This window comes from Hyperolius riggenbachi, chromosome 8 (genome assembly GCF_040937935.1).
Source record: "Hyperolius riggenbachi isolate aHypRig1 chromosome 8, aHypRig1.pri, whole genome shotgun sequence".
NCBI classification, from domain to species: Eukaryota; Metazoa; Chordata; class Amphibia; order Anura; family Hyperoliidae; genus Hyperolius; species Hyperolius riggenbachi.
In genome coordinates, this window is record NC_090653.1 from 89,879,298 (window position 1) to 89,905,072 (window position 25,775).

A 25,775-nucleotide genomic window follows, 5' to 3' on the forward strand; every position below is an offset into this window, starting at 1 on the left:
CATAGTACACCGCTTGTCAGGATGGCCGAGTGGTCTAAGGCGCCAGACTCAAGAGGCTTCTCTTCCCTTCTCATGGGCCTTCTGGTCTCTGAATGGAGGTGTGAGTTCAAATCCCACTTCTGACAGAGCTTTTTCACTTTGTCCATCATGGCACATTGGTCAGGCTTGCCAAAACAAGCTCTTGGGTCTTTTCATTTACTAGGCTCTTCAAAGGGCCTTCTCAACAGCAACCTCACATGGACTTTTGGAAAATCTCGCAGAAAAGGAACAAGGCCGACTTTTTTCTACAAGCTTTCTAACACACGTTTTACAAACTGACAAATTCCATCCCCTTTGGCACACCTACAGTCATATGGGTTAGCTCATCTTCTCTTCTAGTTCACTTCATCAGGATCAGAAGCTTTGGAGGCAATTTGTTTTGCTAAATCTTAAAAGGTTAGTGTACAGGTAAAGTGACAAATATGTAAGGAGACCGAACTCAGGAGATAGGTTTTGGCAATAACTTACAGGTCTTCCCTGTATGTTCTGACCTTTGGTGAAAGAGGTGGGGTTATTCCCTCTTCTGACAAGACTCATTTGTTGAAATTTCAACGGACCCTTCCTTGAAAAGAGTTCAGGTTGCAAGAAAACCAATTGCAGTGTTCCATTTGCGGTGTGGATCATATCTTTTCAGAGGAAATGACAGACATACTTTCCAAATTTCAGGCAAGAACTCTTCATATAAATTGGGAACCGAGGCAACCTTTTGAAATTGTTGAGCTTGCAACAAGAAGGAATCGCATCGTGCCACTTGACATGCTGTGTCTGCACCTTTGTAAAAGTCTGGCTTACAGCAGAATTGCAGACAAGGATTTCCTAAATCATATAGGAAATTAATTTTCTCATGTTAGTAAACAAAATGCTTAGCAGAAAGGGAGATGCCACCATGAATGTTTGAACCCTGGGTCATATAGTTTACTTAGAGTCTCTTCCCAGGTCCATCAGGGTATTGGGTTCAAAGTAAGGCAAAGGTTAGAATCCCAGTGTGGACTAGCAGTGTTTATTTGAGGTTGATGTAAAAACTTTGCTGGGACTTGCATAAGTTGTAAGAAAAGAGTTAGCGTCATTGACATTGTGGTGAAAGCTCAGCAAAAGCAGCCACCTTTGTAGCTGTAAACAGTCAAGGGCAGGGATTGAATGATAAGCATGAGTGAGGAAGCACAGGCTTTTGCAAAGTCTCCGAGGACATTTACAACAAGAGGAGCAAATACTCTACAGAAGTGACAAGAACAGAGCTCAACGACCACGAAGGGACTCAAACCCTCAATCTTCTGATCCGAAGTCAGACGCCTTATCCATTAGGCCACGCGGTCTCATGCCTCTTTATGAAGAAACCATTTTCCACTGGAAACAGCCACCGCATAGGAAAAGACGCTCAAGAAGCACAAAGGATTTCATTTGTTAGAGCAGGCACATGACATTGCTGTCTAAGGTATTGCAGTGATCCAAAATGGCAGTTTGATGAGTGTTTTCAGAAAAAAAAACATGCCTTGCAGTGTTCATGAAGTCTTCTAGGCTAAGTTTGTGGTTGTCTCTTCTCTGTTAAGTATAGTCATTGTGCCAGCTGCATGGATACATAGTACACCGCTTGTCAGGATGGCCGAGTGGTCTAAGGCGCCAGACTCAAGAGGCTTCTCTTCCCTTCTCATGGGCCTTCTGGTCTCTGAATGGAGGCGTGGGTTCAAATCCCACTTCTGACAGAGCTTTTCACTTTGTCCATCATGGCACATCAGGCCTGCCAAAACAAGCTCTTGGGTCTTTTCATTTACTAGGCTCTTCAAAGGGCCTTCTCAACAGCAACCTCACATGGACTTTTGGACTTTTGGAAAATCTCGCAGAAAAGGAACAAGGCCGACTTTTTTCTACAAGCTTTCTAACACACGTTTTACAAACTGACAAATTCCATCCCCTTTGGCACACCTACAGTCATATGGGTTAGCTCATCTTCTCTTCTAGTTCACTTCATCAGGATCAGAAGCTTTGGAGGCAATATGTTTTGCTAAATCTTAAAAGGTTAGTGTACAGGTAAAGTGACAAATATGTAAGGAGACCGAACTCAGGAGATAGGTTTTGGCAATAACTTACAGGTCTTCCCTGTATGTTCTGACCTTTGGTGAAAGAGGTGGGGTTATTCCCTCTTCTGACAAGACTCATTTGTTGAAATTTCAACGGACCCTTCCTTGAAAAGAGTTCAGGTTGCAAGAAAACCAATTGCAGTGTTCCATTTGCGGTGTGGATCATATCTTTTCAGAGGAAATGACAGACATACTTTCCAAATTTCAGGCAAGAACTCTTCATATAAATTGGGAACCGAGGCAACCTTTTGAAATTGTTGAGCTTGCAACAAGAAGGAATCGCATCGTGCCACTTGACATGCTGTGTCTGCACCTTTGTAAAAGTCTGGCTTACAGCAGAATTGCAGACAAGGATTTCCTAAATCATATAGGAAATTAATTTTCTCATGTTAGTAAACAAAATGCTTAGCAGAAAGGGAGTTGCCACCATGAATGTTTGAACCCTGGGTCATATAGTTTACTTAGAGTCTCTTCCAAGGTCCATCAGGGTATTGGGTTCAAAGTAAGGCAAAGGTTAGAATCCCAGTGTGGACTAGCAGTGTTTATTTGAGGTTGATGTAAAAACTTTGCTGGGACTTGCACAAGTTGTAAGAAAAGAGTTAGCGTCATTGACATTGTGGTGAAAGCTCAGCAAAAGCAGCCACCTTTGTAGCTGTAAACAGTCAAGGGCAGGGATTGAATGATAAGCATGAGTGAGGAAGCACAGGCTTTTGCAAAGTCTCCGAGGACATTTACAACAAGAGGAGCAAATACTCTACAGAAGTGACAAGAACAGAGCTCAACGACCACGAAGGGACTCGAACCCTCAATCTTCTGATCCGAAGTCAGACGCCTTATCCATTAGGCCACGTGGTCTTATGCCTCTTTATGAAGAAACCATTTTCCACTGGAAACAGCCACCGCATAGGAAAAGACGCTCAAGGAGCACAAAGGATTTCATTTGTTAGAGCAGGCACATGACATTGCTGTCTAAGGTATTGCAGTGATCCAAAATGGCAGTTTGATGAGTGTTTTCAGAGAAAAAAACATGCCTTGCAGTGTTCATGAAGTCTTCTAGGCTAAGTTTGTGGTTGTCTCTTCTCTGTTAAGTATAGTCATTGTGCCAGCTGCATGGGTACATAGTACACCGCTGTCAGGATGGCCGAGTGGTCTAAGGCGCCATACTCAAGAGGCTTTCTCTTCCCTTCTCATGGGCCTTCTGGTCTCCGAATGGAGGCGTGGGTTCAAATCCCACTTCTGACAGAGCTTTTTCACTTTGGCCATCATGGCACATTGGTCAGGCCTGCCAAAACAAGCTCTTGGGTCTTTTCATTTACTAGGCTCTTCAAAGGGCCTTCTCAACAGCAACCTCACATGGACTTTTGGAAAATCTCGCAGAAAAGGAACAAGGCCGACTTTTTTCTACAAGCTTTCTAACACACGTTTTACAAACTGACAAATTCCATCCCCTTTGGCACACCTACAGTCATATGGGTTAGCTCATCTTCTCTTCTAGTTCACTTCATCAGGTTCAGAAGCTTTGGAGGCAATTTGTTTTGCTAAATCTTAAAAGGTTAGTGTACAGGTAAAGTGACAAATATGTAAGGAGACCGAACTCAGGAGATAGGTTTTGGCAATAACTTACAGGTCTTCCCTGTATGTTCTGACCTTTGGTGAAAGAGGTGGGGTTATTCCCTCTTCTGACAAGACTCATTTGTTGAAATTTCAACGGACCCTTCCTTGAAAAGAGTTCAGGTTGCAAGAAAACCAATTGCAGTGTTCCATTTGCGGTGTGGATCATATCTTTTCAGAGGAAATGACAGACATACTTTCCAAATTTCAGGCAAGAACTCTTCATATAAATTGGGAACCGAGGCAACCTTTTGAAATTGTTGAGCTTGCAACAAGAAGGAATCGCATCGTGCTACTTGACATGCTGTGTCTGCACCTTTGTAAAAGTCTGGCTTACAGCAGAATTGCAGACAAGGATTTCCTAAATCATATAGGAAATTAATTTTCTCATGTTAGTAAACAAAATGCTTAGCAGAAAGGGAGATGCCACCATGAATGTTTGAACCCTGGGTCATATAGTTTACTTAGAGTCTCTTCCAAGGTCCATCAGGGTATTGGGTTCAAAGTAAGGCAAAGGTTAGAATCCCAGTGTGGACTAGCAGTGTTTATTTGAGGTTGATGTAAAAACTTTGCTGGGACTTGCACAAGTTGTAAGAAAAGAGTTAGCGTCATTGACATTGTGGTGAAAGCTCAGCAAAAGCAGCCACCTTTGTAGCTGTAAACAGTCAAGGGCAGGGATTGAATGATAAGCATGAGTGAGGAATCACAGGCTTTTGCAAAGTCTCCGAGGACATTTACAACAAGAGGAGCAAATACTCTACAGAAGTGACAAGAACAGAACTCAACGACCACGAAGGGACTCGAACCCTCAATCGTCTGATCCGAAGTCAGACGCCTTATCCATTAGGCCACGCGGTCTCATGCCTCTTTATGAAGAAACCATTTTCCACTGGAAACAGCCACCGCATAGGAAAAGACGCTCAAGGAGCACAAAGGATTTCATTTGTTAGAGCAGGCACATGACATTGCTGTCTAAGGTATTGCAGTGATCCAAAATGGCAGTTTGATGAGTGTTTTCAGAAAAAAAAAACATGCCTTGCAGTGTTCATGAAGTTTTCTAGGCTAAGTTTGTGGTTGTCTCTTCTCTGTTAAGTATAGTCATTGTGCCAGCTGCATGGGTACATAGTACACCGCTTGTCAGGATGGCCGAGTGGTCTAAGGCGCCAGACTCAAGAGGCTTCGCTTCCCTTCTCATGGGCCTTCTGGTCTCCGAATGGAGGTGTGGGTTCAAATTCTACTTCTGACAGAGCTTTTTCACTTTGTCCATCATGGCACATTGGTCAGGCCTGCCAAAACAAGCTCTTGGGTCTTTTCATTTACTAGGCTCTTCAAAGGGCCTTCTCAACAGCAACCTCACATGGACTTTTGGAAAATCTCGCAGAAAAGGAACAAGGCCGACTTTTTTCTACAAGCTTTCTAACACACGTTTTACAAACTGACAAATTCCATCCCCTTTGGCACACCTACAGTCATATGGGTTAGCTCATCTTCTCTTCTAGTTCACTTCATCAGGATCAGAAGCTTTGGAGGCAATTTGTTTTGCTAAATCTTAAAAGGTTAGTGTACAGGTAAAGTGACAAATATGTAAGGAGACCGAACTCAGGAGATAGGTTTTGGCAATAACTTACAGGTCTTCCCTGTATGTTCTGACCTTTGGTGAAAGAGGTGGGGTTATTCCCTCTTCTGACAAGACTCATTTGTTGAAATTTCAACGGACCCTTCCTTGAAAAGAGTTCAGGTTGCAAGAAAACCAATTGCAGTGTTCCATTTGCGGTGTGGATCATATCTTTTCAGAGGAAATGACAGACATACTTTCCAAATTTCAGGCAAGAACTCTTCATATAAATTGGGAACCGAGGCAACCTTTTGAAATTGTTGAGCTTGCAACAAGAAGGAATCGCATCGTGCCACTTGACATGCTGTGTCTGCACCTTTGTAAAAGTCTGGCTTACAGCAGAATTGCAGACAAGGATTTCCTAAATCATATAGGAAATTAATTTTCTCATGTTAGTAAACAAAATGCTTAGCAGAAAGGGAGTTGCCACCATGAATGTTTGAACCCTGGGTCATATAGTTTACTTAGAGTCTCTTCCAAGGTCCATCAGGGTATTGGGTTCAAAGTAAGGCAAAGGTTAGAATCCCAGTGTGGACTAGCAGTGTTTATTTGAGGTTGATGTAAAAACTTTGCTGGGACTTGCACAAGTTGTAAGAAAAGAGTTAGCGTCATTGACATTGTGGTGAAAGCTCAGCAAAAGCAGCCACCTTTGTAGCTGTAAACAGTCAAGGGCAGGGATTGAATGATAAGCATGAGTGAGGAAGCACAGGCTTTTGCAAAGTCTCCGAGGACATTTACAACAAGAGGAGCAAATACTCTACAGAAGTGACAAGAACAGAGCTCAACGACCACGAAGGGACTCGAACCCTCAATCTTCTGATCCGAAGTCAGACGCCTTATCCATTAGGCCACGTGGTCTTATGCCTCTTTATGAAGAAACCATTTTCCACTGGAAACAGCCACCGCATAGGAAAAGACGCTCAAGGAGCACAAAGGATTTCATTTGTTAGAGCAGGCACATGACATTGCTGTCTAAGGTATTGCAGTGATCCAAAATGGCAGTTTGATGAGTGTTTTCAGAGAAAAAAACATGCCTTGCAGTGTTCATGAAGTCTTCTAGGCTAAGTTTGTGGTTGTCTCTTCTCTGTTAAGTATAGTCATTGTGCCAGCTGCATGGGTACATAGTACACCGCTGTCAGGATGGCCGAGTGGTCTAAGGCGCCATACTCAAGAGGCTTTCTCTTCCCTTCTCATGGGCCTTCTGGTCTCCGAATGGAGGCGTGGGTTCAAATCCCACTTCTGACAGAGCTTTTTCACTTTGGCCATCATGGCACATTGGTCAGGCCTGCCAAAACAAGCTCTTGGGTCTTTTCATTTACTAGGCTCTTCAAAGGGCCTTCTCAACAGCAACCTCACATGGACTTTTGGAAAATCTCGCAGAAAAGGAACAAGGCCGACTTTTTTCTACAAGCTTTCTAACACACGTTTTACAAACTGACAAATTCCATCCCCTTTGGCACACCTACAGTCATATGGGTTAGCTCATCTTCTCTTCTAGTTCACTTCATCAGGTTCAGAAGCTTTGGAGGCAATTTGTTTTGCTAAATCTTAAAAGGTTAGTGTACAGGTAAAGTGACAAATATGTAAGGAGACCGAACTCAGGAGATAGGTTTTGGCAATAACTTACAGGTCTTCCCTGTATGTTCTGACCTTTGGTGAAAGAGGTGGGCTTATTCCCTCTTCTGACAAGACTCATTTGTTGAAATTTCAACGGACCCTTCCTTGAAAAGAGTTCAGGTTGCAAGAAAACCAATTGCAGTGTTCTATTTGCGGTGTGGATCATATCTTTTCAGAGGAAATGACAGACATACTTTCCAAATTTCAGGCAAGAACTCTTCATATAAATTGGGAACCGAGGCAACCTTTTGAAATTGTTGAGCTTGCAACAAGAAGGAATCGCATCGTGCTACTTGACATGCTGTGTCTGCACCTTTGTAAAAGTCTGGCTTACAGCAGAATTGCAGACAAGGATTTCCTAAATCATATAGGAAATTAATTTTCTCATGTTAGTAAACAAAATGCTTAGCAGAAAGGGAGATGCCACCATGAATGTTTGAACCCTGGGTCATATAGTTTACTTAGAGTCTCTTCCAAGGTCCATCAGGGTATTGGGTTCAAAGTAAGGCAAAGGTTAGAATCCCAGTGTGGACTAGCAGTGTTTATTTGAGGTTGATGTAAAAACTTTGCTGGGACTTGCACAAGTTGTAAGAAAAGAGTTAGCGTCATTGACATTGTGGTGAAAGCTCAGCAAAAGCAGCCACCTTTGTAGCTGTAAACAGTCAAGGGCAGGGATTGAATGATAAGCATGAGTGAGGAATCACAGGCTTTTGCAAAGTCTCCGAGGACATTTACAACAAGAGGAGCAAATACTCTACAGAAGTGACAAGAACAGAACTCAACGACCACGAAGGGACTCGAACCCTCAATCGTCTGATCCGAAGTCAGACGCCTTATCCATTAGGCCACGCGGTCTCATGCCTCTTTATGAAGAAACCATTTTCCACTGGAAACAGCCACCGCATAGGAAAAGACGCTCAAGGAGCACAAAGGATTTCATTTGTTAGAGCAGGCACATGACATTGCTGTCTAAGGTATTGCAGTGATCCAAAATGGCAGTTTGATGAGTGTTTTCAGAAAAAAAAAACATGCCTTGCAGTGTTCATGAAGTTTTCTAGGCTAAGTTTGTGGTTGTCTCTTCTCTGTTAAGTATAGTCATTGTGCCAGCTGCATGGGTACATAGTACACCGCTTGTCAGGATGGCCGAGTGGTCTAAGGCGCCAGACTCAAGAGGCTTCGCTTCCCTTCTCATGGGCCTTCTGGTCTCCGAATGGAGGTGTGGGTTCAAATTCTACTTCTGACAGAGCTTTTTCACTTTGTCCATCATGGCACATTGGTCAGGCCTGCCAAAACAAGCTCTTGGGTCTTTTCATTTACTAGGCTCTTCAAAGGGCCTTCTCAACAGCAACCTCACATGGACTTTTGGAAAATCTCGCAGAAAAGGAACAAGGCCGACTTTTTTCTACAAGCTTTCTAACACACGTTTTACAAACTGACAAATTCCATCCCCTTTGGCACACCTACAGTCATATGGGTTAGCTCATCTTCTCTTCTAGTTCACTTCATCAGGATCAGAAGCTTTGGAGGCAATTTGTTTTGCTAAATCTTAAAAGGTTAGTGTACAGGTAAAGTGACAAATATGTAAGGAGACCGAACTCAGGAGATAGGTTTTGGCAATAACTTACAGGTCTTCCCTGTATGTTCTGACCTTTGGTGAAAGAGGTGGGGTTATTCCCTCTTCTGACAAGACTCATTTGTTGAAATTTCAACGGACCCTTCCTTGAAAAGAGTTCAGGTTGCAAGAAAACCAATTGCAGTGTTCCATTTGCGGTGTGGATCATATCTTTTCAGAGGAAATGACAGACATACTTTCCAAATTTCAGGCAAGAACTCTTCATATAAATTGGGAACCGAGGCAACCTTTTGAAATTGTTGAGCTTGCAACAAGAAGGAATCGCATCGTGCCACTTGACATGCTGTGTCTGCACCTTTGTAAAAGTCTGGCTTACAGCAGAATTGCAGACAAGGATTTCCTAAATCATATAGGAAATTCATTTTCTCATGTTAGTAAACAAAATGCTTAGCAGAAAGGGAGATGCCACCATGAATGTTTGAACCCTGGGTCATATAGTTTACTTAGAGTCTCTTCCCAGGTCCATCAGGGTATTGGGTTCAAAGTAAGGCAAAGGTTAGAATCCCAGTGTGGACTAGCAGTGTTTATTTGAGGTTGATGTAAAAACTTTGCTGGGACTTGCACAAGTTGTAAGAAAAGAGTTAGCGTCATTGACATTGTGGTGAAAGCTCAGCAAAAGCAGCCACCTTTGTAGCTGTAAACAGTCAAGGGCAGGGATTGAATGATAAGCATGAGTGAGGAAGCACAGGCTTTTGCAAAGTCTCCGAGGACATTTACAACAAGAGGAGCAAATACTCTACAGAAGTGACAAGAACAGAGCTCAACGCCCACGAAGGGACTCGAACCCTCAATCTTCTGATCCGAAGTCAGACGCCTTATCCATTAGGCCACGTGGTCTCATGCCTCTTTATGAAGAAACCATTTTCCACTGGAAACAGCCACCGCATAGGAAAAGACGCTCAAGGAGCACAAAGGATTTCATTTGTTAGAGCAGGCACATGACATTGCTGTCTAAGGTATTGCAGTGATCCAAAATGGCAGTTTGATGAGTGTTTTCAGAGAAAAAAACATGCCTTGCAGTGTTCATGAAGTCTTCTAGGCTAAGTTTGTGGTTGTCTCTTCTCTGTTAAGTATAGTCATTGTGCCAGCTGCATGGGTACATAGTACACCGCTTGTCAGGATGGCCGAGTGGTCTAAGGCGCCAGACTCAAGAGGCTTCTCTTCCCTTCTCATGGGCCTTCTGGTCTCCGAATGGAGGCGTGGGTTCAAATCCCACTTCTGACAGAGCTTTTCACTTTGTCCATCATGGCACATTGGTCAGGCCTGCCAAAACAAGCTCTTGGGTCTTTTCATTTACTAGGCTCTTCAAAGGGCCTTCTCAACAGCAACCTCACATGGACTTTTGGAAAATCTCGCAGAAAAGGAACAAGGCCGACTTTTTTCTACAAGCTTTCTAACACACGTTTTACAAACTGACAAATTCCATCCCCTTTGGCACACCTACAGTCATATGGGTTAGCTCATCTTCTCTTCTAGTTCACTTCATCAGGATCAGAAGCTTTGGAGGCAATTTGTTTTGCTAAATCTTAAAAGGTTAGTGTACAGGTAAAGTGACAAATATGTAAGGAGACCGAACTCAGGAGATAGGTTTTGGCAATAACTTACAGGTCTTCCCTGTATGTTCTGACCTTTGGTGAAAGAGGTGGGGTTATTCCCTCTTCTGACAAGACTCATTTGTTGAAATTTCAACGGACCCTTCCTTGAAAAGAGTTCAGGTTGCAAGAAAACCAATTGCAGTGTTCCATTTGCGGTGTAGATCATATCTTTTCAGAGGAAATGACAGACATACTTTCCAAATTTCAGGCAAGAACTCTTCATATAAATTGGGAACCGAGGCAACCTTTTGAAATTGTTGAGCTTGCAACAAGAAGGAATCGCATCGTGCCACTTGACATGCTGTGTCTGCACCTTTGTAAAAGTCTGGCTTACAGCAGAATTGCAGACAAGGATTTCCTAAATCATATAGGAAATTAATTTTCTCATGTTAGTAAACAAAATGCTTAGCAGAAAGGGAGATGCCACCATGAATGTTTGAACCCTGGGTCATATAGTTTACTTAGAGTCTCTTGCAAGGTCCATCAGGGTATTGGGTTCAAAGTAATGCAAAGGTTAGAATCCCAGTGTGGACTAGCAGTGTTTATTTGAGGTTGATGTAAAAACTTTGCTGGGACTTGCACAAGTTGTAAGAAAAGAGTTAGCGTCATTGACATTTTGGTGAAAGCTCAGCAAAAGCAGCCACCTTTGTAGCTGTAAACAGTCAAGGGCAGGGATTGAATGATAAGCATGAGTGAGGAAGCACAGGCTTTTGCAAAGTCTCCGAGGACATTTACAACAAGAGGAGCAAATACTCTACAGAAGTGACAAGAACAGAGCTCAACAACCACGAAGGGACTCGAACCCTCAATCTTCTGATCCGAAGTCAGACGCCTTATCCATTAGGCCACGCGGTCTCATGCCTCTTTATGAAGAAACCATTTTCCACTGGAAACAGCCACCGCATAGGAAAAGACGCTCAAGGAGCACAAAGGATTTCATTTGTTAGAGCAGGCACATGACATTGCTGTCTAAGGTATTGCAGTGATCCAAAATGGCAGTTTGATGAGTGTTTTCAGAGAAAAAAACATGCCTTGCAGTGTTCATGAAGTCTTCTAGGCTAAGTTTGTGGTTGTCTCTTCTCTGTTAAGTATAGTCATTGTGCCAGCTGCATGGGTACATAGTGCACCGCTTGTCAGGATGGCCGAGTGGTCTAAGGCGCCAGACTCTTCCCTTCTCATGGGCCTTCTGGTCTCCGAATGGAGGCGTGGGTTCAAATCCCACTTCTGACAGAGCTTTTTCACTTTGTCCATCATGGCACATTGGTCAGGCCTGCCAAAACAAGCTCTTGGGTCTTTTCATTTACTAGGCTCTTCAAAGGGCCTTCTCAACAGCAACCTCACATGGACTTTTGGAAAATCTCGCAGAAAAGGAACAAGGCCGACTTTTTTCTACAAGCTTTCTAACACACGTTTTACAAACTGACAAATTCCATCCCCTTTGGCACACCTACAGTCATATGGGTTAGCTCATCTTCTCTTCTAGTTCACTTCATCAGGATCAGAAGCTTTGGAGGCAATTTGTTTTGCTAAATCTTAAAAGGTTAGTGTACTGGTAAAGTGACAAATATGTAAGGAGACCGAACTCAGGAGATAGGTTTTGGCAATAACTTACAGGTCTTCCCTGTATGTTCTGACCTTTGGTGAAAGAGGTGGGGTTATTCCCTCTTCTGACAAGACTCATTTGTTGAAATTTCAACGGACCCTTCCTTGAAAAGAGTTCAGGTTGCAAGAAAACCAATTGCAGTGTTCCATTTGCGGTGTGGATCATATCTTTTCAGAGGAAATGACAGACATACTTTCCAAATTTCAGGCAAGAACTCTTCATATAAATTGGGAACCGAGGCAACCTTTTGAAATTGTTGAGCTTGCAACAAGAAGAAATCGCATCGTGCCACTTGACATGCTGTGTCTGCACCTTTGTAAAAGTCTGGCTTACAGCAGAATTGCAGACAAGGATTTCCTAAATCATATAGGAAATTAATTTTCTCATGTTAGTAAACAAAATGCTTAGCAGAGAGGGAGATGCCACCATGAATGTTTGAACCCTGGGTCATATAGTTTACTTAGAGTCTCTTGCAAGGTCCATCAGGGTATTGGGTTCAAAGTAAGGCAAAGGTTAGAATCCCAGTGTGGACTAGCAGTGTTTATTTGAGGTTGATGTAAAAACTTTGCTGGGACTTGCACAAGTTGTAAGAAAAGAGTTAGCGTCATTGACATTGTGGTGAAAGCTCAGCAAAAGCAGCCACCTTTGTAGCCGTAAACAGTCAAGGGCAGGGATTGAATGATAAGCATGAGTGAGGAAGCACAGGCTTTTGCAAAGTCTCCGAGGACATTTACAACAAGAGGAGCAAATACTCTACAGAAGTGACAAGAACAGAGCTCAACAACCACAAAGGGACTTGAACCCTCAATCTTCTGATCCGAAGTCAGACGCCTAATCCATTAGGCCACGCGGTCTCATGCCTCTTTATGAAGAAACCATTTTCCACTGGAAACAGCCACCGCATAGGAAAAGACGCTCAAGGAGCACAAAGGATTTCATTTGTTAGAGCAGGCACATGACATTGCTGTCTAAGGTATTGCAGTGATCCAAAATGGCAGTTTGATGAGTGTTTTCAGAGAAAAAAACATGCCTTGCAGTGTTCATGAAGTCTTCTAGGCTAAGTTTGTGGTTGTCTCTTCTCTGTTAAGTATAGTCATTGTGCCAGCTGCATGGGTACATAGTACACCGCTTGTCAGGATGGCCGAGTGGTCTAAGGCGCCAGACTCAAGAGGCTTCTCTTCCCTTCTCATGGGCCTTCTGGTCTCCGAATGGAGGCGTGGGTTCAAATCCCACTTCTGACAGAGCTTTTCACTTTGTCCATCATGGCACATTGGTCAGGCCTGCCAAAACAAGCTCTTGGGTCTTTTCATTTACTAGGCTCTTCAAAGGGCCTTCTCAACAGCAACCTCACATGGACTTTTTGAAAATCTCGCAGAAAAGGAACAAGGCCGACTTTTTTCTACAAGCTTTCTAACACACGTTTTACAAACTGACAAATTCCATCCCCTTTGGCACACCTACAGTCATATGGGTTAGCTCATCTTCTCTTCTAGTTCACTTCATCAGGATCAGAAGCTTTGGAGGCAATTTGTTTTGCTAAATCTTAAAAGGTTAGTGTACAGGTAAAGTGACAAATATGTAAGGAGACCGAACTCAGGAGATAGGTTTTGGCAATAACTTACAGGTCTTCCCTGTATGTTCTGACCTTTGGTGAAAGAGGTGGGGTTATTCCCTCTTCTGACAAGACTCATTTGTTGAAATTTCAACGGACCCTTCCTTGAAAAGAGTTCAGGTTGCAAGAAAACCAATTGCAGTGTTCCATTTGCGGTGTGGATCATATCTTTTCAGAGGAAATGACAGACATACTTTCCAAATTTCAGGCAAGAACTCTTCATATAAATTGGGAACCGAGGCAACCTTTTGAAATTGTTGAGCTTGCAACAAGAAGGAATCGCATCGTGCCACTTGACATGCTGTGTCTGCACCTTTGTAAAAGTCTGGCTTACAGCAGAATTGCAGACAAGGATTTCCTAAATCATATAGGAAATTAATTTTCTCATGTTAGTAAACAAAATGCTTAGCAGAAAGGGAGATGCCACCATGAATGTTTGAACCCTGGGTCATATAGTTTACTTAGAGTCTCTTCCCAGGTCTATCAGGGTATTGGGTTCAAAGTAAGGCAAAGGTTAGAATCCCAGTGTGGACTAGCAGTGTTTATTTGAGGTTGATGTAAAAACTTTGCTGGGACTTGCACAAGTTGTAAGAAAAGAGTTAGCGTCATTGACATTGTGGTGAAAGCTCAGCAAAAGCAGCCACCTTTGTAGCTGTAAACAGTCAAGGGCAGGGATTGAATGATAAGCATGAGTGAGGAAGCACAGGCTTTTGCAAAGTCTCCGAGGACATTTACAACAAGAGGAGCAAATACTCTACAGAAGTGACAAGAACAGAGCTCAACGACCACGAAGGGACTCGAACCCTCAATCTTCTGATCCGAAGTCAGACGCCTTATCCATTAGGCCACGCGGTCTCATGCCTCTTTATGAAGAAACCATTTTCCACTGGAAACAGCCACCGCATAGGAAAAGACGCTCAAGGAGCACAAAGGATTTCATTTGTTAGAGCAGGCACATGACATTGCTGTCTAAGGTATTGCAGTGATCCAAAATGGCAGTTTGATGAGTGTTTTCAGAGAAAAAAACATGCCTTGCAGTGTTCATGAAGTCTTCTAGGCTAAGTTTGTGGTTGTCTCTTCTCTGTTAAGTATAGTCATTGTGCCAGCTGCATGGGTACATAGTACACCGCTTGTCAGGATGGCCGAGTGGTCTAAGGCGCCAGACTCAAGAGGCTTCTCTTCCCTTCTCATGGGCCTTCTGGTCTCCGAATGGAGGCGTGGGTTCAAATCCCACTTCTGACAGAGCTTTTCACTTTGTCCATCATGGCACATTGGTCAGGCCTGCCAAAACAAGCTCTTGGGTCTTTTCATTTACTAGGCTCTTCAAAGGGCCTTCTCAACAGCAACCTCACATGGACTTTTTGAAAATCTCGCAGAAAAGGAACAAGGCCGACTTTTTTCTACAAGCTTTCTAACACACGTTTTACAAACTGACAAATTCCATCCCCTTTGGCACACCTACAGTCATATGGGTTAGCTCATCTTCTCTTCTAGTTCACTTCATCAGGATCAGAAGCTTTGGAGGCAATTTGTTTTGCTAAATCTTAAAAGGTTAGTGTACAGGTAAAGTGACAAATATGTAAGGAGACCGAACTCAGGAGATAGGTTTTGGCAATAACTTACAGGTCTTCCCTGTATGTTCTGACCTTTGGTGAAAGAGGTGGGGTTATTCCCTCTTCTGACAAGACTCATTTGTTGAAATTTCAACGGACCCTTCCTTGAAAAGAGTTCAGGTTGCAAGAAAACCAATTGCAGTGTTCCATTTGCGGTGTGGATCATATCTTTTCAGAGGAAATGACAGACATACTTTCCAAATTTCAGGCAAGAACTCTTCATATAAATTGGGAACCGAGGCAACCTTTTGAAATTGTTGAGCTTGCAACAAGAAGGAATCGCATCGTGCCACTTGACATGCTGTGTCTGCACCTTTGTAAAAGTCTGGCTTACAGCAGAATTGCAGACAAGGATTTCCTAAATCATATAGGAAATTAATTTTCTCATGTTAGTAAACAAAATGCTTAGCAGAAAGGGAGATGCCACCATGAATGTTTGAACCCTGGGTCATATAGTTTACTTAGAGTCTCTTCCAAGGTCCATCAGGGTATTGGGTTCAAAGTAAGGCAAAGGTTAGAATCCCAGTGTGGACTAGCAGTGTTTATTTGAGGTTGATGTAAAAACTTTGCTGGGACTTGCACAAGTTGTAAGAAAAGAGTTAGCGTCATTGACATTGTGGTGAAAGCTCAGCAAAAGTAGCCACCTTTGTAGCTGTAAACAGTCAAGGGCAGGGATTGAATGATAAGCATGAGTGAGGAAGCACAGGCTTTTGCAAAGTCTCCGAGGACATTTACAACAAGAGGAGCAAATACTCTACAGAAGTGACAAGAACAGAACTCAACGACCACGAAGGGACTCGAACCCTCAATCTTCTGATCCGAAGTCAGACGCCTTATCCATTAGGCCACGCGGTCTCATGCCTCTTTATGAAGAAACCATTTTCCACTGGAAACAGCCACCGCATAGGAAAAGACGCTCAAGGAGCACAAAGGATTTCATTTGTTAGAGCAGGCACATGACATTGCTGTCTAAGGTATTGCAGTGATCCAAAATGGCAGTTTGATGAGTGTTTTCAGAGAAAAAAACATGCCTTGCAGTGTTCATGAAGTCTTCTAGGCTAAGTTTGTGGTTGTCTCTTCTCTGTTAAGTATAGTCATTGTGCCAGCTGCATGGGTACATAGTGCACCGCTTGTCAGGATGGCCGAGTGGTCTAAGGCGCCAGACTCAAGAGGCTTCTCTTCCCTTCTCATGGGCCTTCTGGTCTCCGAATGGAGGCGTGGGTTCAAATCCCACTTCTGACAGAGCTTTTCACTTTGTCCATCATGGCACATTGGTCAGGCCTGCCAAAACAAGCTCTTGGGTCTTTTCATTTACTAGGCTCTTCAAAGGGCCTTCTCAACAGCAACCTCACATGGACTTTTTGAAAATCTCGCAGAAAAGGAACAAGGCCGACTTTTTTCTACAAGCTTTCTAACACACGTTTTACAAACTGACAAATTCCATCCCCTTTGGCACACCTACAGTCATATGGGTTAGCTCATCTTCTCTTCTAGTTCACTTCATCAGGATCAGAAGCTTTGGAGGCAATTTGTTTTGCTAAATCTTAAAAGGTTAGTGTACAGGTAAAGTGACAAATATGTAAGGAGACCGAACTCAGGAGATAGGTTTTGGCAATAACTTACAGGTCTTCCCTGTATGTTCTGACCTTTGGTGAAAGAGGTGGGGTTATTCCCTCTTCTGACAAGACTCATTTGTTGAAATTTCAACGGACCCTTCCTTGAAAAGAGTTCAGGTTGCAAGAAAACCAATTGCAGTGTTCCATTTGCGGTGTGGATCATATCTTTTCAGAGGAAATGACAGACATACTTTCCAAATTTCAGGCAAGAACTCTTCATATAAATTGGGAACCGAGGCAACCTTTTGAAATTGTTGAGCTTGCAACAAGAAGGAATCGCATCGTGCCACTTGACATGCTGTGTCTGCACCTTTGTAAAAGTCTGGCTTACAGCAGAATTGCAGACAAGGATTTCCTAAATCATATAGGAAATTAATTTTCTCATGTTAGTAAACAAAATGCTTAGCAGAAAGGGAGATGCCACCATGAATGTTTGAACCCTGGGTCATATAGTTTACTTAGAGTCTCTTGCAAGGTCCATCAGGGTATTGGGTTCAAAGTAAGGCAAAGGTTAGAATCCCAGTGTGGACTAGCAGTGTTTATTTGAGGTTGATGTAAAAACTTTGCTGGGACTTGCACAAGTTGTAAGAAAAGAGTTAGCGTCATTGACATTGTGGTGAAAGCTCAGCAAAAGCAGCCACCTTTGTAGCTGTAAACAGTCAAGGGCAGGGATTGAATGATAAGCATGAGTGAGGAAGCACAGGCTTTTGCAAAGTCTCCGAGGACATTTACAACAAGAGGAGCAAATACTCTACAGAAGTGACAAGAACAGAACTCAACGACCAGGAAGGGACTCGAACCCTCAATCTTCTGATCCGAAGTCAGACGCCTTATCCATTAGGCCACGCGGTCTCATGCCTCTTTATGAAGAAACCATTTTCCACTGGAAACAGCCACCGCATAGGAAAAGACGCTCAAGGAGCACAAAGGATTTCATTTGTTAGAGCAGGCACATGACATTGCTGTCTAAGGTATTGCAGTGATCCAAAATGGCAGTTTGATGAGTGTTTTCAGAGAAAAAAACATGCCTTGCAGTGTTCATGAAGTCTTCTAGGCTAAGTTTGTGGTTGTCTCTTCTCTGTTAAGTATAGTCATTGTGCCAGCTGCATGGGTACATAGTGCACCGCTTGTCAGGATGGCCGAGTGGTCTAAGGCGCCAGACTCAAGAGGCTTCTCTTCCCTTCTCATGGGCCTTCTGGTCTCCGAATGGAGGCGTGGGTTCAAATCCCACTTCTGACAGAGCTTTTTCACTTTGTCCATCATGGCACATTGGTCAGGCCTGCCAAAACAAGCTCTTGGGTCTTTTCATTTACTAGGCTCTTCAAAGGGCCTTCTCAACAGCAACCTCACATGGACTTTTGGAAAATCTCGCAGAAAAGGAACAAGGCCGACTTTTTTCTACAAGCTTTCTAACACACGTTTTACAAACTGACAAATTCCATCCCCTTTGGCACACCTACAGTCATATGGGCAGGGCCGGGCCGAGGCATAGGCTGGAGAGGCTCCAGCCTCAGGGCGCAGTGTAGGAGGGGGCGCACAATTCATTCAGCTGTCATTCCTAATTGTGTTTGAAGCAGAAAGAAATAAGAAAAGGGGATACATAGCAGTGACTGCAAGCCAGATAACTAGATATTAAGGTGTTGGGGAGGTTGTGGGCCCTGTGGCACCTCTTAGTCTAATAGCAATCAGTGTGTGACGGCTGGGGTGGCAGGGATGGAGGGGCGCACTTTGGTGTCTCAGCCTTGGGTGCTGGAGGACCTTGTCCCGGCTCTGCATATGGGTTAGCTCATCTTCTCTTCTAGTTCACTTCATCAGGATCAGAAGCTTTGGAGGCAATTTGTTTTGCTAAATCTTAAAAGGTTAGTGTACAGGTAAAGTGACAAATATGTAAGGAGACCGAACTCAGGAGATAGGTTTTGGCAATAACTTACAGGTCTTCCCTGTATGTTCTGACCTTTGGTGAAAGAGGTGGGGTTATTCCCTCTTCTGACAAGACTCATTTGTTGAAATTTCAACGGACCCTTCCTTGAAAAGAGTTCAGGTTGCAAGAAAACCAATTGCAGTGTTCCATTTGCGGTGTGGATCATATCTTTTCAGAGGAAATGACAGACATACTTTCCAAATTTCAGGCAAGAACTCTTCATATAAATTGTGAACCGAGGCAACCTTTTGAAATTGTTGAGCTTGCAACAAGAAGGAATCGCATCGTGCCACTTGACATGCTGTGTCTGCACCTTTGTAAAAGTCTGGCTTACAGTAGAATTGCAGACAAGGATTTCCTAAATCATATAGGAAATTAATTTTCTCATGTTAGTAAACAAAATGCTTAGCAGAAAGGGAGTTGCCACCATGAATGTTTGAACCCTGGGTCATATAGTTTACTTAGAGTCTCTTCCAAGGTCCATCAGGGTATTGGGTTCAAAGTAAGGCAAAGGTTAGAATCCCAGTGTGGACTAGCAGTGTTTATTTGAGGTTGATGTAAAAACTTTGCTGGGACTTGCACAAGTTGTAAGAAAAGAGTTAGCGTCATTGACATTGTGGTGAAAGCTCAGCAAAAGCAGCCACCTTTGTAGCTGTAAACAGTCAAGGGCAGGGATTGAATGATAAGCATGAGTGAGGAAGCACAGGCTTTTGCAAAGTCTCCGAGGACATTTACAACAAGAGGAGCAAATACTCTACAGAAGTGACAAGAACAGAACTCAACAACCAGGAAGGGACTCGAACCCTCAACCTTCTGATCCAAAGTCAGACGCCTTAACCATTAGGCCACGCGGTCTCATGCCTCTTTATGAAGAAACCATTTTCCACTGGAAACAGCCACCGCATAGGAAAAGACGCTCAAGGAGCACAAAGGATTTCATTTGTTAGAGCAGGCACATGACATTGCTGTCTAAGGTATTGCAGTGATCCAAAATGGCAGTTTGATGAGTGTTTTCAGAGAAAAAAACATGCCTTGCAGTGTTCATGAAGTCTTCTAGGCTAAGTTTGTGGTTGTCTCTTCTCTGTTAAGTATAGTCATTGTGCCAGCTGCATGGGTACATAGTGCACCGCTTGTCAGGATGGCCGAGTGGTCTAAGGTGCCAGACTCAAGAGGCTTCTCTTCCCTTCTCATGGGCCATCTGGTCTCCGAATGGAGGCGTGGGTTCAAATCCCACTTCTGACAGAGCTTTTTCACTTTGTCCATCATGGCACATTGGTCAGGCCTGCCAAAACAAGCTCTTGGGTCTTTTCATTTACTAGGCTCTTCAAAGGGCCTTCTCAACAGCAACCTCACATGGACTTTTGGAAAATCTCGCAGAAAAGGAACAAGGCCGACTTTTTTCTACAAGCTTTCTAACACACGTTTTACAAACTGACAAATTCCATCCCCTTTGGCACACCTACAGTCATATGGGTTAGCTCATCTTCTCTTCTAGTTCACTTCATCAGGATCAGAAGCTTTGGAGGCAATTTGTTTTGCTAAATCTTAAAAGGTTAGTGTACAGGTAAAGTGACAAATATGTAAGGAGACCGAACTCAGGAGATAGGTTTTGGCAATAACTTACAGGTCTTCCCTGTATGTTCTGACCTTTGGTGAAAGAGGTGGGGTTATTCCCTCTTCTGACAAGACTCATTTGTTGAAATTTCAACGGACCCTTCCTTGAAAAGAGTTCAGGTTGCAAGAAAACCAATTGCAGTGTTCCATTTGCGGTGTGGATCATATCTTTTCAGAGGAAATGACAGACATACTTTCCAAATTTCAGGCAAGAACTCTTCATATAAATTGGGAACCGAGGCAACCTTTTGAAATTGTTGAGCTTGCAACAAGAAGGAATCGCATCGTGCCACTTGCCATGCTGTGTCTGCACCTTTGTAAAAGTCTGGCTTACAGCAGAATTGCAGACAAGGATTTCCTATATCATATAGGAAATTAATTTTCTCATGTTAGTAAACAAAATGCTTAGCAGAAAGGGAGATGCCACCATGAATGTTTGAACCCTGGGTCATATAGTTTACTTAGAGTCTCTTCCAAGGTCCATCAGGGTATTGGGTTCAAAGTAAGGCAAAGGTTAGAATCCCAGTGTGGACTAGCAGTGTTTATTTGAGGTTGATGTAAAAACTTTGCTGGGACTTGCACAAGTTGTAAGAAAAGAGTTAGCGTCATTGACATTGTGGTGAAAGCTCAGCAAAAGCAGCCACCTTTGTAGCTGTAAACAGTCAAGGGCAGGGATTGAATGATAAGCATGAGTGAGGAAGCACAGGCTTTTGCAAAGTCTCCGAGGACATTTACAACAAGAGGAGCAAATACTCTACAGAAGTGACAAGAACAGAACTCAACGACCAGGAAGGGACTCGAACCCTCAATCTTCTGATCCGAAGTCAGACGCCTAATCCATTAGGCCACGCGGTCTCATGCCTCTTTATGAAGAAACCATTTTCCACTGGAAACAGCCACCGCATAGGAAAAGACGCTCAAGGAGCACAAAGGATTTCATTTGTTAGAGCAGGCACATGACATTGCTGTCTAAGGTATTGCAGTGATCCAAAATGGCAGTTTGATGAGTGTTTTCAGAGAAAAAAACATGCCTTGCAGTGTTCATGAAGTCTTCTAGGCTAAGTTTGTGGTTGTCTCTTCTCTGTTAAGTATAGTCATTGTGCCAGCTGCATGGGTACATAGTGCACCGCTTGTCAGGATGGCCGAGTGGTCTAAGGCGCCAGACTCAAGAGGCTTCTCTTCCCTTCTCATGGGCCATCTGGTCTCCGAATGGAGGCGTGGGTTCAAATCCCACTTCTGACAGAGCTTTTTCACTTTGTCCATCATGGCACATTGGTCAGGCCTGCCAAAACAAGCTCTTGGGTCTTTTCATTTACTAGGCTCTTCAAAGGGCCTTCTCAACAGCAACCTCACATGGACTTTTGGAAAATCTCGCAGAAAAGGAACAAGGCCGACTTTTTTCTACAAGCTTTCTAACACACGTTTTACAAACTGACAAATTCCATCCCCTTTGGCACACCTACAGTCATATGGGTTAGCTCATCTTCTCTTCTAGTTCACTTCATCAGGATCAGAAGCTTTGGAGGCAATTTGTTTTGCTAAATCTTAAAAGGTTAGTGTACAGGTAAAGTGACAAATATGTAAGGAGACCGAACTCAGGAGATAGGTTTTGGCAATAACTTACAGGTCTTCCCTGTATGTTCTGACCTTTGGTGAAAGAGGTGGGGTTATTCCCTCTTCTGACAAGACTCATTTGTTGAAATTTCAACGGACCCTTCCTTGAAAAGAGTTCAGGTTGCAAGAAAACCAATTGCAGTGTTCCATTTGCGGTGTGGATCATATCTTTTCAGAGGAAATGACAGACATACTTTCCAAATTTCAGGCAAGAACTCTTCATATAAATTGGGAACCGAGGCAACCTTTTGAAATTGTTGAGCTTGCAACAAGAAGGAATCGCATCGTGCCACTTGCCATGCTGTGTCTGCACCTTTGTAAAAGTCTGGCTTACAGCAGAATTGCAGACAAGGATTTCCTAAATCATATAGGAAATTAATTTTCTCATGTTAGTAAACAAAATGCTTAGCAGAAAGGGAGTTGCCACCATGAATGTTTGAACCCTGGGTCATATAGTTTACTTAGAGTCTCTTCCAAGGTCCATCAGGGTATTGGGTTCAAAGTAAGGCAAAGGTTAGAATCCCAGTGTGGACTAGCAGTGTTTATTTGAGGTTGATGTAAAAACTTTGCTGGGACTTGCACAAGTTGTAAGAAAAGAGTTAGCGTCATTGACATTGTGGTGAAAGCTCAGCAAAAGCAGCCACCTTTGTAGCTGTAAACAGTCAAGGGCAGGGATTGAATGATAAGCATGAGTGAGGAAGCACAGGCTTTTGCAAAGTCTCCGAGGACATTTACAACAAGAAGAGCAAATACTCTACAGAAGTGACAAGAACAGAACTCAACGACCAGGAAGGGACTCGAACCCTCAATCTTCTGATCCGAAGTCAGACGCCTTAACCATTAGGCCACGCGGTCTCATGCCTCCTTATGAAGAAACCATTTTCCACTGGAAACAGCCACCGCATAGGAAAAGACGCTCAAGGAGCACAAAGGATTTCATTTGTTAGAGCAGGCACATGACATTGCTGTCTAAGGTATTGCAGTGATCCAAAATGGCAGTTTGATGAGTGTTTTCAGAGAAAAAAACATGCCTTGCAGTGTTCATGAAGTCTTCTAGGCTAAGTTTGTGGTTGTCTCTTCTCTGTTAAGTATAGTCATTGTGCCAGCTGCATGGGTACATAGTGCACTGCTTGTCAGGATGGCCGAGTGGTCTAAGGCGCCAGACTCAAGAGGCTTCTCTTCCCTTCTCATGGGCCTTCTGGTCTCCGAATGGAGGCGTGGGTTCAAATCCCACTTCTGACAGAGCTTTTTCACTTTGTCCATCATGGCACATTGGTCAGGCCTGCCAAAACAAGCTCTTGGGTCTTTTCATTTACTAGGCTCTTCAAAGGGCCTTCTCAACAGCAACCTCACATGGACTTTTGGAAAATCTCGCAGAAAAGGAACAAGGCCGACTTTTTTCTACAAGCTTTCTAACACCCTTTTTAGAAACTGACAAATTCCATCCCCTTTGGCACACCTACAGTCATATGGGTTAGCTCATCTTCTCTTCTAGTTCACTTCATCAGGATCAGAAGCTTTGGAGGCAATATGTTTTGCTAAATCTTAAAAGGTTAGTGTACAGGTAAAGTGACAAATATGTAAGGAGACCGAACTCAGGAGATAGGTTTTGGCAATAACTTACAGGTCTTCCCTGTATGTTCTGACCTTTGGTGAAAGAGGTGGGGTTATTCCCTCTTCTGACAAGACTCATTTGTTGAAATTTCAACGGACCCTTCCTTGAAAAGAGTTCAGGTTGCAAGAAAACCAATTGCAGTGTTCCATTTGCGGTGTGGATCATATCTTTTCAGAGGAAATGACAGACATACTTTCCAAATTTCAGGCAAGAACTCTTCATATAAATTGGGAACCGAGGCAACCTTTTGAAATTGTTGAGCTTGCAACAAGAAGGAATCGCATCGTGCCACTTGACATGCTGTGTCTGCACCTTTGTAAAAGTCTGGCTTACAGCAGAATTGCAGACAAGGATTTCCTAAATCATATAGGAAATTAATTTTCTCATGTTAGTAAACAAAATGCTTAGCAGAAAGGGAGATGCCACCATGAATGTTTGAACCCTGGGTCATATAGTTTACTTAGAGTCTCTTCCCAGGTCTATCAGGGTATTGGGTTCAAAGTAAGGCAAAGGTTAGAATCCCAGTGTGGACTAGCAGTGTTTATTTGAGGTTGATGTAAAAACTTTGCTGGGACTTGCACAAGTTGTAAGAAAAGAGTTAGCGTCATTGACATTGTGGTGAAAGCTCAGCAAAAGCAGCCACCTTTGTAGCTGTAAACAGTCAAGGGCAGGGATTGAATGATAAGCATGAGTGAGGAAGCACAGGCTTTTGCAAAGTCTCCGAGGACATTTACAACAAGAGGAGCAAATACTCTACAGAAGTGACAAGAACAGAGCTCAACGACCACGAAGGGACTCGAACCCTCAATCTTCTGATCCGAAGTCAGACGCCTTATCCATTAGGCCACGCGGTCTCATGCCTCTTTATGAAGAAACCATTTTCCACTGGAAACAGCCACCGCATAGGAAAAGACGCTCAAGGAGCACAAAGGATTTCATTTGTTAGAGCAGGCACATGACATTGCTGTCTAAGGTATTGCAGTGATCCAAAATGGCAGTTTGATGAGTGTTTTCAGAGAAAAAAACATGCCTTGCAGTGTTCATGAAGTCTTCTAGGCTAAGTTTGTGGTTGTCTCTTCTCTGTTAAGTATAGTCATTGTGCCAGCTGCATGGGTACATAGTACACAGCTTGTCAGGATGGCCGAGTGGTCTAAGGCGCCAGACTCAAGAGGCTTCTCTTCCCTTCTCATGGGCCTTCTGGTCTCCGAATGGAGGCGTGGGTTCAAATCCCACTTCTGACAGAGCTTTTCACTTTGTCCATCATGGCACATTGGTCAGGCCTGCCAAAACAAGCTCTTGGGTCTTTTCATTTACTAGGCTCTTCAAAGGGCCTTCTCAACAGCAACCTCACATGGACTTTTTGAAAATCTCGCAGAAAAGGAACAAGGCCGACTTTTTTCTACAAGCTTTCTAACACACGTTTTACAAACTGACAAATTCCATCCCCTTTGGCACACCTACAGTCATATGGGTTAGCTCATCTTCTCTTCTAGTTCACTTCATCAGGATCAGAAGCTTTGGAGGCAATTTGTTTTGCTAAATCTTAAAAGGTTAGTGTACAGGTAAAGTGACAAATATGTAAGGAGACCGAACTCAGGAGATAGGTTTTGGCAATAACTTACAGGTCTTCCCTGTATGTTCTGACCTTTGGTGAAAGAGGTGGGGTTATTCCCTCTTCTGACAAGACTCATTTGTTGAAATTTCAACGGACCCTTCCTTGAAAAGAGTTCAGGTTGCAAGAAAACCAATTGCAGTGTTCCATTTGCGGTGTGGATCATATCTTTTCAGAGGAAATGACAGACATACTTTCCAAATTTCAGGCAAGAACTCTTCATATAAATTGGGAACCGAGGCAACCTTTTGAAATTGTTGAGCTTGCAACAAGAAGGAATCGCATCGTGCCACTTGACATGCTGTGTCTGCACCTTTGTAAAAGTCTGGCTTACAGCAGAATTGCAGACAAGGATTTCCTAAATCATATAGGAAATTAATTTTCTCATGTTAGTAAACAAAATGATTAGCAGAAAGGGAGATGCCACCATGAATGTTTGAACCCTGGGTCATATAGTTTACTTAGAGTCTCTTCCAAGGTCCATCAGGGTATTGGGTTCAAAGTAAGGCAAAGGTTAGAATCCCAGTGTGGACTAGCAGTGTTTATTTGAGGTTGATGTAAAAACTTTGCTGGGACTTGCACAAGTTGTAAGAAAAGAGTTAGCGTCATTGACATTGTGGTGAAAGCTCAGCAAAAGCAGCCACCTTTGTAGCTGTAAACAGTCAAGGGCAGGGATTGAATGATAAGCATGAGTGAGGAAGCACAGGCTTTTGCAAAGTCTCCGAGGACATTTACAACAAGAGGAGCAAATACTCTACAGAAGTGACAAG

The 25,775-nt window shown here is 43.2% G+C and overlaps 30 non-coding genes across 30 annotated transcripts; 15 read left to right on the top strand and 15 right to left on the bottom strand.

Moving 5' to 3' along the window:
* The first annotated feature begins 15 nt into the window (after positions 1–15).
* TRNAL-CAA (transfer RNA leucine (anticodon CAA)) lies at positions 16–125 on the top strand. The gene is made up of 2 exons: positions 16–53; positions 80–125. It is a non-coding gene; the product is annotated as a tRNA-Leu (tRNA).
* Positions 126–1,279: 1,154 nt separating this feature from the next.
* TRNAR-UCG (transfer RNA arginine (anticodon UCG)) lies at positions 1,280–1,352 on the bottom strand. The gene has a single exon. It is a non-coding gene; the product is annotated as a tRNA-Arg (tRNA).
* A 277-nt stretch (positions 1,353–1,629) lies between these two features.
* Positions 1,630–1,739, top strand: TRNAL-CAA (transfer RNA leucine (anticodon CAA)). The gene is made up of 2 exons: positions 1,630–1,667; positions 1,694–1,739. It is a non-coding gene; the product is annotated as a tRNA-Leu (tRNA).
* A 1,157-nt stretch (positions 1,740–2,896) lies between these two features.
* On the bottom strand, positions 2,897–2,969 carry TRNAR-UCG (transfer RNA arginine (anticodon UCG)). The gene has a single exon. It is a non-coding gene; the product is annotated as a tRNA-Arg (tRNA).
* Positions 2,970–3,245: 276 nt separating this feature from the next.
* Positions 3,246–3,356, top strand: TRNAL-CAA (transfer RNA leucine (anticodon CAA)). Its single transcript has 2 exons — positions 3,246–3,283; positions 3,311–3,356. It is a non-coding gene; the product is annotated as a tRNA-Leu (tRNA).
* Positions 3,357–4,510: 1,154 nt separating this feature from the next.
* Positions 4,511–4,583, bottom strand: TRNAR-UCG (transfer RNA arginine (anticodon UCG)). The gene has a single exon. It is a non-coding gene; the product is annotated as a tRNA-Arg (tRNA).
* A 278-nt stretch (positions 4,584–4,861) lies between these two features.
* TRNAL-CAA (transfer RNA leucine (anticodon CAA)) lies at positions 4,862–4,971 on the top strand. Its single transcript has 2 exons — positions 4,862–4,899; positions 4,926–4,971. It is a non-coding gene; the product is annotated as a tRNA-Leu (tRNA).
* A 1,154-nt stretch (positions 4,972–6,125) lies between these two features.
* TRNAR-UCG (transfer RNA arginine (anticodon UCG)) lies at positions 6,126–6,198 on the bottom strand. Its single transcript has one exon. It is a non-coding gene; the product is annotated as a tRNA-Arg (tRNA).
* A 276-nt stretch (positions 6,199–6,474) lies between these two features.
* TRNAL-CAA (transfer RNA leucine (anticodon CAA)) lies at positions 6,475–6,585 on the top strand. The gene is made up of 2 exons: positions 6,475–6,512; positions 6,540–6,585. It is a non-coding gene; the product is annotated as a tRNA-Leu (tRNA).
* A 1,154-nt stretch (positions 6,586–7,739) lies between these two features.
* TRNAR-UCG (transfer RNA arginine (anticodon UCG)) lies at positions 7,740–7,812 on the bottom strand. Its single transcript has one exon. It is a non-coding gene; the product is annotated as a tRNA-Arg (tRNA).
* A 278-nt stretch (positions 7,813–8,090) lies between these two features.
* On the top strand, positions 8,091–8,200 carry TRNAL-CAA (transfer RNA leucine (anticodon CAA)). The gene is made up of 2 exons: positions 8,091–8,128; positions 8,155–8,200. It is a non-coding gene; the product is annotated as a tRNA-Leu (tRNA).
* Positions 8,201–9,354: 1,154 nt separating this feature from the next.
* TRNAR-UCG (transfer RNA arginine (anticodon UCG)) lies at positions 9,355–9,427 on the bottom strand. Its single transcript has one exon. It is a non-coding gene; the product is annotated as a tRNA-Arg (tRNA).
* Positions 9,428–9,704: 277 nt separating this feature from the next.
* Positions 9,705–9,814, top strand: TRNAL-CAA (transfer RNA leucine (anticodon CAA)). Its single transcript has 2 exons — positions 9,705–9,742; positions 9,769–9,814. It is a non-coding gene; the product is annotated as a tRNA-Leu (tRNA).
* Positions 9,815–10,967: 1,153 nt separating this feature from the next.
* On the bottom strand, positions 10,968–11,040 carry TRNAR-UCG (transfer RNA arginine (anticodon UCG)). Its single transcript has one exon. It is a non-coding gene; the product is annotated as a tRNA-Arg (tRNA).
* Positions 11,041–12,569: 1,529 nt separating this feature from the next.
* TRNAR-UCG (transfer RNA arginine (anticodon UCG)) lies at positions 12,570–12,642 on the bottom strand. The gene has a single exon. It is a non-coding gene; the product is annotated as a tRNA-Arg (tRNA).
* Positions 12,643–12,919: 277 nt separating this feature from the next.
* TRNAL-CAA (transfer RNA leucine (anticodon CAA)) lies at positions 12,920–13,029 on the top strand. Its single transcript has 2 exons — positions 12,920–12,957; positions 12,984–13,029. It is a non-coding gene; the product is annotated as a tRNA-Leu (tRNA).
* Positions 13,030–14,182: 1,153 nt separating this feature from the next.
* TRNAR-UCG (transfer RNA arginine (anticodon UCG)) lies at positions 14,183–14,255 on the bottom strand. Its single transcript has one exon. It is a non-coding gene; the product is annotated as a tRNA-Arg (tRNA).
* A 277-nt stretch (positions 14,256–14,532) lies between these two features.
* Positions 14,533–14,642, top strand: TRNAL-CAA (transfer RNA leucine (anticodon CAA)). The gene is made up of 2 exons: positions 14,533–14,570; positions 14,597–14,642. It is a non-coding gene; the product is annotated as a tRNA-Leu (tRNA).
* A 1,153-nt stretch (positions 14,643–15,795) lies between these two features.
* TRNAR-UCG (transfer RNA arginine (anticodon UCG)) lies at positions 15,796–15,868 on the bottom strand. Its single transcript has one exon. It is a non-coding gene; the product is annotated as a tRNA-Arg (tRNA).
* Positions 15,869–16,145: 277 nt separating this feature from the next.
* Positions 16,146–16,255, top strand: TRNAL-CAA (transfer RNA leucine (anticodon CAA)). Its single transcript has 2 exons — positions 16,146–16,183; positions 16,210–16,255. It is a non-coding gene; the product is annotated as a tRNA-Leu (tRNA).
* A 1,153-nt stretch (positions 16,256–17,408) lies between these two features.
* TRNAR-UCG (transfer RNA arginine (anticodon UCG)) lies at positions 17,409–17,481 on the bottom strand. Its single transcript has one exon. It is a non-coding gene; the product is annotated as a tRNA-Arg (tRNA).
* Positions 17,482–17,758: 277 nt separating this feature from the next.
* TRNAL-CAA (transfer RNA leucine (anticodon CAA)) lies at positions 17,759–17,868 on the top strand. Its single transcript has 2 exons — positions 17,759–17,796; positions 17,823–17,868. It is a non-coding gene; the product is annotated as a tRNA-Leu (tRNA).
* Positions 17,869–19,332: 1,464 nt separating this feature from the next.
* TRNAQ-UUG (transfer RNA glutamine (anticodon UUG)) lies at positions 19,333–19,405 on the bottom strand. The gene has a single exon. It is a non-coding gene; the product is annotated as a tRNA-Gln (tRNA).
* A 277-nt stretch (positions 19,406–19,682) lies between these two features.
* On the top strand, positions 19,683–19,792 carry TRNAL-CAA (transfer RNA leucine (anticodon CAA)). The gene is made up of 2 exons: positions 19,683–19,720; positions 19,747–19,792. It is a non-coding gene; the product is annotated as a tRNA-Leu (tRNA).
* Positions 19,793–20,946: 1,154 nt separating this feature from the next.
* Positions 20,947–21,019, bottom strand: TRNAR-UCG (transfer RNA arginine (anticodon UCG)). Its single transcript has one exon. It is a non-coding gene; the product is annotated as a tRNA-Arg (tRNA).
* Positions 21,020–21,296: 277 nt separating this feature from the next.
* On the top strand, positions 21,297–21,406 carry TRNAL-CAA (transfer RNA leucine (anticodon CAA)). Its single transcript has 2 exons — positions 21,297–21,334; positions 21,361–21,406. It is a non-coding gene; the product is annotated as a tRNA-Leu (tRNA).
* A 1,154-nt stretch (positions 21,407–22,560) lies between these two features.
* Positions 22,561–22,633, bottom strand: TRNAR-UCG (transfer RNA arginine (anticodon UCG)). Its single transcript has one exon. It is a non-coding gene; the product is annotated as a tRNA-Arg (tRNA).
* Positions 22,634–22,910: 277 nt separating this feature from the next.
* On the top strand, positions 22,911–23,020 carry TRNAL-CAA (transfer RNA leucine (anticodon CAA)). The gene is made up of 2 exons: positions 22,911–22,948; positions 22,975–23,020. It is a non-coding gene; the product is annotated as a tRNA-Leu (tRNA).
* Positions 23,021–24,174: 1,154 nt separating this feature from the next.
* On the bottom strand, positions 24,175–24,247 carry TRNAR-UCG (transfer RNA arginine (anticodon UCG)). The gene has a single exon. It is a non-coding gene; the product is annotated as a tRNA-Arg (tRNA).
* Positions 24,248–24,524: 277 nt separating this feature from the next.
* TRNAL-CAA (transfer RNA leucine (anticodon CAA)) lies at positions 24,525–24,634 on the top strand. Its single transcript has 2 exons — positions 24,525–24,562; positions 24,589–24,634. It is a non-coding gene; the product is annotated as a tRNA-Leu (tRNA).
* Positions 24,635–25,775: the final 1,141 nt, after the last annotated feature.